Source organism: Mustela nivalis (assembly GCF_964662115.1).
Source record: "Mustela nivalis genome assembly, chromosome: 6".
In the NCBI taxonomy this organism is placed as follows: domain Eukaryota; kingdom Metazoa; phylum Chordata; class Mammalia; order Carnivora; family Mustelidae; genus Mustela; species Mustela nivalis.
The window spans coordinates 12273779-12282210 of record NC_139025.1 but is presented as its reverse complement, the minus strand read 5'-3'; positions in this window follow the sequence as shown (position 1 = coordinate 12282210).

The following is an 8432-nucleotide window of genomic DNA, read 5'->3' as shown; positions in this document are numbered from 1 at the left end:
TTTAATCGGTCTTTGGAGGACTGATGGGCCATGCCTGGGGATGCCAGGATGTCACCTGAGAAATCAGGTGCCCACAAACGTGTGATGCCTGATCTGTGCACCTGTGCGTCGATGCGGAGGCAGCAGTGATCACTAATGCGTCTACACGGTGATTGCGAGTCTGCAACTTCACTGATCATTTCAGCCTGTATTTGCAATAATATCCCAGCAGTTCGGGGATCATCGAGGGGTATGACTAAGTCCCCAAGCTCTGAAACTTCAAGGTAGTAGTTCCTGCCACTATCCCCCGATAGGCAGTAGGGGCTGGTGGATGCTGGCCAGGTCCTAGCAGGGCCGGGAATAGCCAGAATGCTTGGAGTGGTGGGAATGAGGCCCAGCTACCTCTTGTTGTGAAAAGCATGGCTACAATACTTTGCAGCTCCTATGTCCCTGCTCCTTGACTTTGGGCTGGCCTTGTGACTTGCTTTAACGTATGGGATGTGGCAAGAGTGACATTACTTAAGTTCCAGGACCTAGGCCTAAGAGATCTTGCTGTGCTTCTTGGCACACTCCTGCAGTCCTGGAGGCTTGCATTAGACTACCGAATGACATCAGCAGGACAGGAACATCGGTCAGCTAGCATCAAGGCCCCAGGCCCCTAAGTGAGGTCATTTCAGATCATCATGCTCCGGTCCACCCACCAGAAGTTTGCCAGCTCACGAGTGACCCCAGGTGAGGCTGGGTAAGCCCAGACCCACCCGCGGAATCATAAGCAAATAGATAATTGTTACTGTAAAAGGCTCGGTCTTGGGGTGGCTTGTTATGCAGTAAAAAGAGGCCTACGAGACTCACCTACGGGCCCGCCGCATGTGAAATCTGAGGCACTTTCCCAGGAAGCTCCTAGGAACCACTTTCTAGTGTTTTCACTGCCTTGTGTCGGAACAGTGGGCAAGCCGTTCATCATCTACGCCTCAGTTATTTTGCTCCTCCAACAGGAGCATCATTATGTATTAACAGAGGGTGTGCGGAAAAAATCCATTCTTGTAGGGCATTTCTATATGCAGTTGTTGGGGAGTGAAAAGTTTAGCAACATATTTAGAAAGTGGGTCTGTTTTGATAGCTTCGGCTAATAAGATCTCTCTGTTGAAGCTGTCTTTAAATAGAATGCACGTCGAGCTGTGCTGGTTCTGCTAGCAGGCAGCCTTCAGAATACTGATTACTGCCTCTTCCTTCTTGTCTATCCTCACTCCCCTTCCCCCAACCCATGATCTTCTTTGTCATCTTTGGGGCAGGAAACCTGGGACGAATGACGTTTAACTGATGGTGCCACCCGGGTGCCCCTAGGACTTATTTCTACCTCTTGCTCCTAGCACAGTGCCCTAAAGGTAATCCGTGCTCACTCTAAGTTGAATGATAACACTTTCACTATTAAACTGCCAGTGCTTGGGTAGGAAAGCCCAAAAAAGGTAAAAACTTCATTATTTGATCATAGAGGGAAGCTGCCTTTTAAAAGAGGCACCTGCTAAAACCCGTGTTTGGAGGCTGCAACAAAGGACTTGGGGCAGATCGTGGTATGCAAGAATTGTCTTGAGTTGGCTTTTTGGTTTCCTAAGACAAAGCCAGTGGTGACCTATTTTCCTGGAGGAAGGAAGCCAATAGGATGCGTTTCCCGGCTAGGGCTTGGTCCAGTCCCTTATATGTGGTTGACTTTTGGGAACAGGTTGGAGAAATAGGCAGTGGAGGCCAGGGACCCTACTTGAATGAAAGGGATCTAATATCCAGATGACATTTCTGTGGGGTTTAATATTGTTCAACACTTCTGATGCTTCAGATCAGCCCAGCTAAGATCAGCAGGCAGAAGGGGACAGAAAGGCTCCCCAAAGGGCAACTTAAATTGGTGGTGAGGGGAATCTGGAAGGGCAGCTTGGAGTCAACCCCAGCACTGAGACTGTCGTACTGGAAAGGCTCATCTGGGCAGAACGTGTGTAAGCCTAGAAACCTCTCTTGACCTAATCACCTGGGACTTGGACTAAGCTTCAGAAGCAATAACTGTGTGTATGTGTGAAACACACCATGAAACTTTAGGAGCCCCAGCCTTTAGAGGTGTGGCAAGACCATGGTAACACCCAGAGGTTCAAACTCTAGCCTAGTTACCAGTGAGAGAAGAGACAACCTCTTTCTCTATTGCTTACACCCTGACAACTGTTTTCTCTCTGACTAAGGATGTGGGGAGTGGAGCTGAAGTCTCCGGATCCAATTCCCAGTCCTACCAATACTGCTCATAGGGTTCTTCCAAGGATTAAAAGAGAGATGCACGTAACTTGCTTAGAACAGATGCAGGGTAAAAGGTCAATAAATGTTGGTCATGGGCTTTCACAGGGACAGGCAAGGCTGGTACAGGGCTGTGCAAAATGTCTTTTTTTTTTTTTAAGATTTTATTTATTTATTTGACAGATGAGATTTCAAGTAGGTAGAGAGGCAGGCACAGAGAGAGAAGAGGAAGCAGCCTTCCTGCTGAGCAGAGAGCCCGATGCAGGGCTCGATCCCAGGACCCTGGGATCATGACCTGAGCCAAAGGCAGCGGCTTAACCCACTGAGCCACCCAGGTGCCCCGAAAATTCTCACTCTTAAAGAAAGTGAATTGCAATGTGGAAGGAGGCATGACGGTGTCGACAGGACTCTGGTGAGGTGGTAGGAAGACCCGAGCTCTCTCTTAGATCTGCTGCTGGTTGGCTCCCTGTTACTCAGTATACCACTTACCTTCCCTGCACCTGACTCTCCCAATCTGTCAAAGAAGAGGGCTGGATTCATGGTCTGCTGTTAGGGATTACTTTGGGAGACAACGTTAATGAGATAAGGAATGCCTTTTCATGAGGGATTGGGCGTTGGCTGGAAAGAACACAGAATGTCCAGTAAGAACATTTCTGACTTGGGGGCCTGGCTGGCTCAGTTGGAAAAACAGGCAACTCTTGGTGTCTAGTTTGGGGGTAGAGATGAATGAATACATAAGCTTTAAAACAGTTCGGGGGAGCCTGGGTGGCTCAGTTCGCTAAGTATCTGATTCTTGATCTCCGCTCAGGCCTTGATCTCAGGGTCGTGAGTTTGGGCCCTGCCAACAACAGCAACGACAACACAAGATGTATGACAAAAATCACGGGCCTGTCTCTTCAAGCATCACTGGTATCTGCTCTGGAATCTGGGTCCTGATGCTTCTCCTTTGCTTCGGAAAGGAACAATACGTGGCTTGGCAGAATGGAGAACAGGTGTGGAAGGTGCTCACAAGGGCTCTGGAGAAACGACAGACTTGCTTTCCTGAAATAAGTGTGAGCCTTCAGCCAAAAGACACGTGTAGATTTCCATAAATTGAAAAAACTCTCGGTAAATATAGATTCATTAAAGGGTCTGAAAACCTGGATCTAGGCTCGGAGCGAGGCAGCCTTTGTCCCTGTCTGCCCTTTCCTTGTCTTTTCTTCACCCCCCCCCCCATGAGCTTTATCTGAAAAGATGTGCCAGGACTCTGGTTATAAATACCCAATCGGCTAATAGAGTTCAAAAGATATTTATTTTTTGAAAGGTGGATACTGGAGTGGCTACAGCTTTAAAGGGACAGCTGAACAATTGAGTGCAGGGCACGGACCTTCCCAAGCTCAGCGGGCGGCTGGGATCTTTTCTTTGTGCTGCTGCTGCTGCGGGATGAACCTCTGTCCTTGTCTGGGCTCAAAATTCAGATTTCCCAGGAAGACATTCTGACCGCCCAGCTTGGGTCCTAGGTCCACCCCGTGATCAGGGAAGGGGTCTGTGATTTGCAGCCTCACCAGCAGAGCATGGGCAAGGTTGGGAAAGCCCTCCCCAAGCTCTGTGCATGGTAGGAAAGGGGTCTAGCAGATGCTACCAGAAGGGGGAGTGGGGAGGGTGAGGCAAGCATCATAGTGCCGAAGGCTCTGAAACTCCTCAGGGACAACTGCAAGAGACAGCAAGTTCAGGCAATACCAATGTGCTCCCAGGGCACAACTTGGTAATTTCGGGAGCTGTGCGGGCTGGCCGGCCAGAAGGCTGACATCCAGTTTATATCATAGAAGGTAGAGCCAACCCTTGCTTCTTAGGAGGCTTGTTACGGTTGGCATTCAATAATATTCTTTAACGGAGTGGCTGGCGGAATGAAGGGATGGTGCAACTTTTCCTTGGGCGAGGGGAGGGCTTCTGTCCTGAGTTGAATTCATTTAGAAACTGCCTAATTAGGAATCTTTCTGTTGCAAGGGATTGAAGCCCATCAGAGTTATCTTTAGCAAAAGATGGTCCTTGCTGGGATAGAACGGCCGGCAGGCAGGGACAGACACGAACCTCGTCCCGAATATCAGGGAGCCTCTGGTCTTCTCTCCTCTCCCAGCCTCCGCTCCCGTCTTCCACGTAAAGGTGGCGGGGTGGCCGTCTTTCATTTTCAGTCTACCTAGTCAGCAGGTGGCGGTCTGTGCCTCCATGACCTGTGTCTCTGCTTCTCAGAGCCCAGGGTGACTGAGACCACCGTACCTTCATTCCCATCCCAAACCCAGAACAGGGACTCCCCCTGGCCCAGCTTAGGCCAGGGGTCTGCCCCGGACTCAACCAACCAAAACGGCCCACGGTGCTTGGTGGAGGTGGGCTGGGCAGGGAACGCCATTACATTATGAATCGGGCTCTAGGAGCAGTCCTTGGAAAGAAAGGGGGGGGTGTGAGCCGACAACCCAATCGCTGTCTCCTGTAGAAGCCAAAATAATCTTTGCTTACATTTGTAAAATTTGCTTATATTTGTATAGTGCTTTAAGAATGCTTGATTCTTTTTTTTTTAAAGATTTTATTTATTTATTTGACAGTAGGCACAAGTAGGCAGAGAGACAGGCAAAGAGAGAGGGGGAAGCAGGCTCCCTGCTGAGCAGAGAGCCCGATGCGGGGCTCCATCCCAGGACCCTGAGACCATGACCTGAGCTGAAGGCAGAGGCTTAACCCGCTTCTTGGCCCGTGGGAGGGAAGGCGAATCGGGTCAGAGTCTTTCTTTCATAGCTGCTGGCTCTCACTGTACTGTGGTCTCTGTTTTCCAATTCCTGTCTTCCCCACTTGACTTTACATTTATGGAGAGCAGAGGCCATATCCTGTTTCCCTTTGCTTCTCTCTCCCCAGTACCTGGCCCTGGGCTCCGTACCTGGCAGCAGTATTGATGCTTATTCGTGGAATTCCCATTTTTACAGGCGAGAAAACCCAGGTGCACAGTATTACAAAACACACAAGCCCACAAGGGCCCCCAGTGGTGCAGGGGTTTACCCCCGGTCACCAGCTGAGCGAGAGGGTCTGCCACGGCCCAGACAGATCATTCTTGAAGGCAGAGGGCGTGAGCCCTGGCGTTAGATTCCTCCAGAACCGTCTGGACTCTCCAGAAAGGGTCTTTGCCAGAGGCGGTGGACGAGCAAGCAAAGGAGGCAGGTGATTAACACTTTCATTTCCTTGGGACTTGACTCAGCTCCCATAACTGTCGGACGCTTGAACTTGATGGGAGAGAAAGGAGGAAGAAGCTGAGGGGAACACCACTGCTGGGGCAAGTTTTCTACTATGGACAGGAAGCAGCCAGGGACCCCGACAAGGGTTTTGTGGTCTCTGTCCTAGGCTAGATCTTCCAGTTCTGCCACTTACCAAATGACCAGTCACTTCAGCTCTTTGAGTCCATCCTTCCTGGGCTGTGCGACGGCTCAACAAGAAGATGTAGGGGAAAGCCCTTTGCAGATGGGAGATCATTATATCATACTATTATCTCTCTCCATGCCTGGCAGTCTGCTCTTGGGGTACCAACCAAGAAGGCTCTTGGAAACCCTAATCTTGATTCCTGCTCCCCAGCTTGCTGGTGGCCTCCGTTCCTCTGTCCAGCCTCATTTCTTCCGCACCAGGAGAGATCGTGAGAAACAATCCGGTGCTGTCCTCTTGCACTGCGAGCCCAGTGGCATGGAAAAGGCAGCTGTGAGCGAGAGAGGCTCCCGCTGCTAACCAGGGAGATAGAAGCCAGGACAGTTTCTCCTAGGATTCTTAGTCTCTGCGAACAGGCTTCTTTACTTCTTTGGTTCCTTTTAAGTTTCAAATCTCCATTTCAGGTAGTACTTGCGGTATTCCTTATTTCCATGTAATGTTTCAAGTCCTTTCTTGGCCACAGGTTATGAAAAGGAGAGAAGCGGACAGGAGGGAGCAGAGAGAGAAGGTGGGTACCAGAGGCTTCATGGACAAAAAGAGAAACTTCCTGGGCTGTCAGTGATTCGGGGCACACAACCCTCCTACCCAGCAGAAAGGCTCCTTATCCAAACCACAGACCTGGGGAGAACCAGGACCACTATTTTCGTAGCCAGGGACAGGAAGGAGCCCAAGGATATAATTTTAAGGGTTTCAAGGTTATCAAAATAAATAGCGATTATCTTCCTCTTTCCTTTCCTTCTCACCTAGCCCTATTAGTGACTTACTGTCTTGGCCCCGGGAGAAAGGAAGGAAGACAAACCCGAGGACACTTGCAGGCCCAGCTACCGCCCACGAGGCGCACGGATGGTTCCGCCTGTGCATGCAGAGCTGCAGGGGGAGGCAGGGGAGAGAGGGGGTCACGGCTGCGGTAGTGGGAGTAACAGGAGACAAGTGTGCTGACTGAGGGTTATTAATAGGCACCGAGACCTATATTTACAACCGGTGGCTTAAATTAGGAGCAGAACAGTCACACCTAGCCAAATCCTCACCCCACGCCAGAAACACCTGAATTGTGCAAAGTGGTCATGCTTCCCCCGGCTCACCCAGGTCCCTGAGCAGGCGGCCGCGGGGCGGAGTAGGGAGATCTTGGAGATCTCCCCTTGCTTGCTCAAGAGGTCTGCTGCGAGTCTGCCCCCGGGGCACAAGCAGTCCAGCACGGAGCACCGCTCTCTAAAGGAAGGGAGGAGGGAGGGCAAACAAGACACGGGGTTGCAAACATCAAAACCGAAGCTCAGGCCAAGCCTCGTGGAGGGTTTCGATCCCTCCGCATCCAGCCCGCGTCCGAATGGGGAAATTGTTCCGTTTCTCCAGGAGAGAAAGCGTCTACTCACAACCTGCCAGAGGCCCCGAGGTGCAGTATGGGAATGTCAACGTCCAGAGGCCAGGGACAAGCCCCAACCCTGGCGCAGGAGGATGGCTCCGAGGGCTGCGAGTTCCCAAACACCGTGGGGGTCTGAGTCTGAACCTGACAGCCTCTGTACTGTCCTCGGGCCCAAACACACGGGTCCCCAGTCGGTCCTCCGTGCCGGGTCAGAACCTCTGGGCTAGGGATTCTCTGCGGGGAGGCTGGGCTGCATCTGAAGTTGGGGGTATAATATACGCAGGGGGTTCAGCCTGCCCCACCCCCCCAGCTTGGATGCCTGGGCTCAGTCTCTGAATTCGGGAGGAAGAAAGGGAAGGCGAGGGGCTAATGGGTGAATGGGCTGCCCAAGGTGTCAACGTGGGAGAGAGAGATTCCGAGTGGGAAAAGTTTGGGAATCCACGGGAAGACTCACGACTGGGTCTGGTGTTTCTGCCACTTCCTACGGCATCATCACACTGAACAGCCTGTCGGAGCCTCAGTTTCCTTATTGGTAAAGTTGGCTAAAAAAGAATATCCACTTACAGGACTTTTTTGAGGGCCCAAAGAGGTGACATAATCACTTCTGCCTTTATGAGGGCTGCTATATCCTATGCATTGGTTTTATTTTTAAAGATCTCATTTGACAGAGCGCAGGCACACAACGGGGATGGGGGAGGGAAGAGTGGTGGGGGTAGGAGCAGAGGGAGAAGCAGGTTCCCCAGGGAGCAGAGCTCAATGTGGGACTCAATCCCAGGACCCTGGCATCGTGACCCAAGCTAAAGGCTGACGCTTAACCCACTGAGCCGCCTAGGTGCCCCTCAGGGCGCTGATTTTAGTGTTTCCCATGTATCAGCCCACTGAATCCTCAAAATCACTTTAGACCTGGGGGGTTTGCATATATGCAAACTGATCAAATTTTACACATTGGAGGGATGCAGTTCTGCGTATATTATACCACAGTGAAGCTTTTAAAACACTTTACAGGGTAGGCATGATTTTTTTCTCCCTATTTTGCAGTTGAAGAAACTGAGGCTTAGCGGAGAGTTTAATTCTCGCAGACCAACAGCAAGACATAGCAGAAGTGGGACTCAAACCCAGGCAGTCTGGCTTCAGAATCTCCCCGTTTAATCGGTGCACCAGGGCTTACCTGTAAAAGTGTCTTTGGGACTGCAAACCACTGTGTAGAGGTCAGTTGTGGTTCTACTCAGTGGCACGGCTGGTAGGTCAGTGGCACTGTCTTTGTGTAACGAGTGAGGGCATGTGGATCGGTTCCTAAACTACTGCCCAGTACTCAGCAAGCGCTCAGTCCCGCTGCCATCCCTTGTTCTTGTCCCCCAGAGAGGACATGATGCAAAAGAAGGAA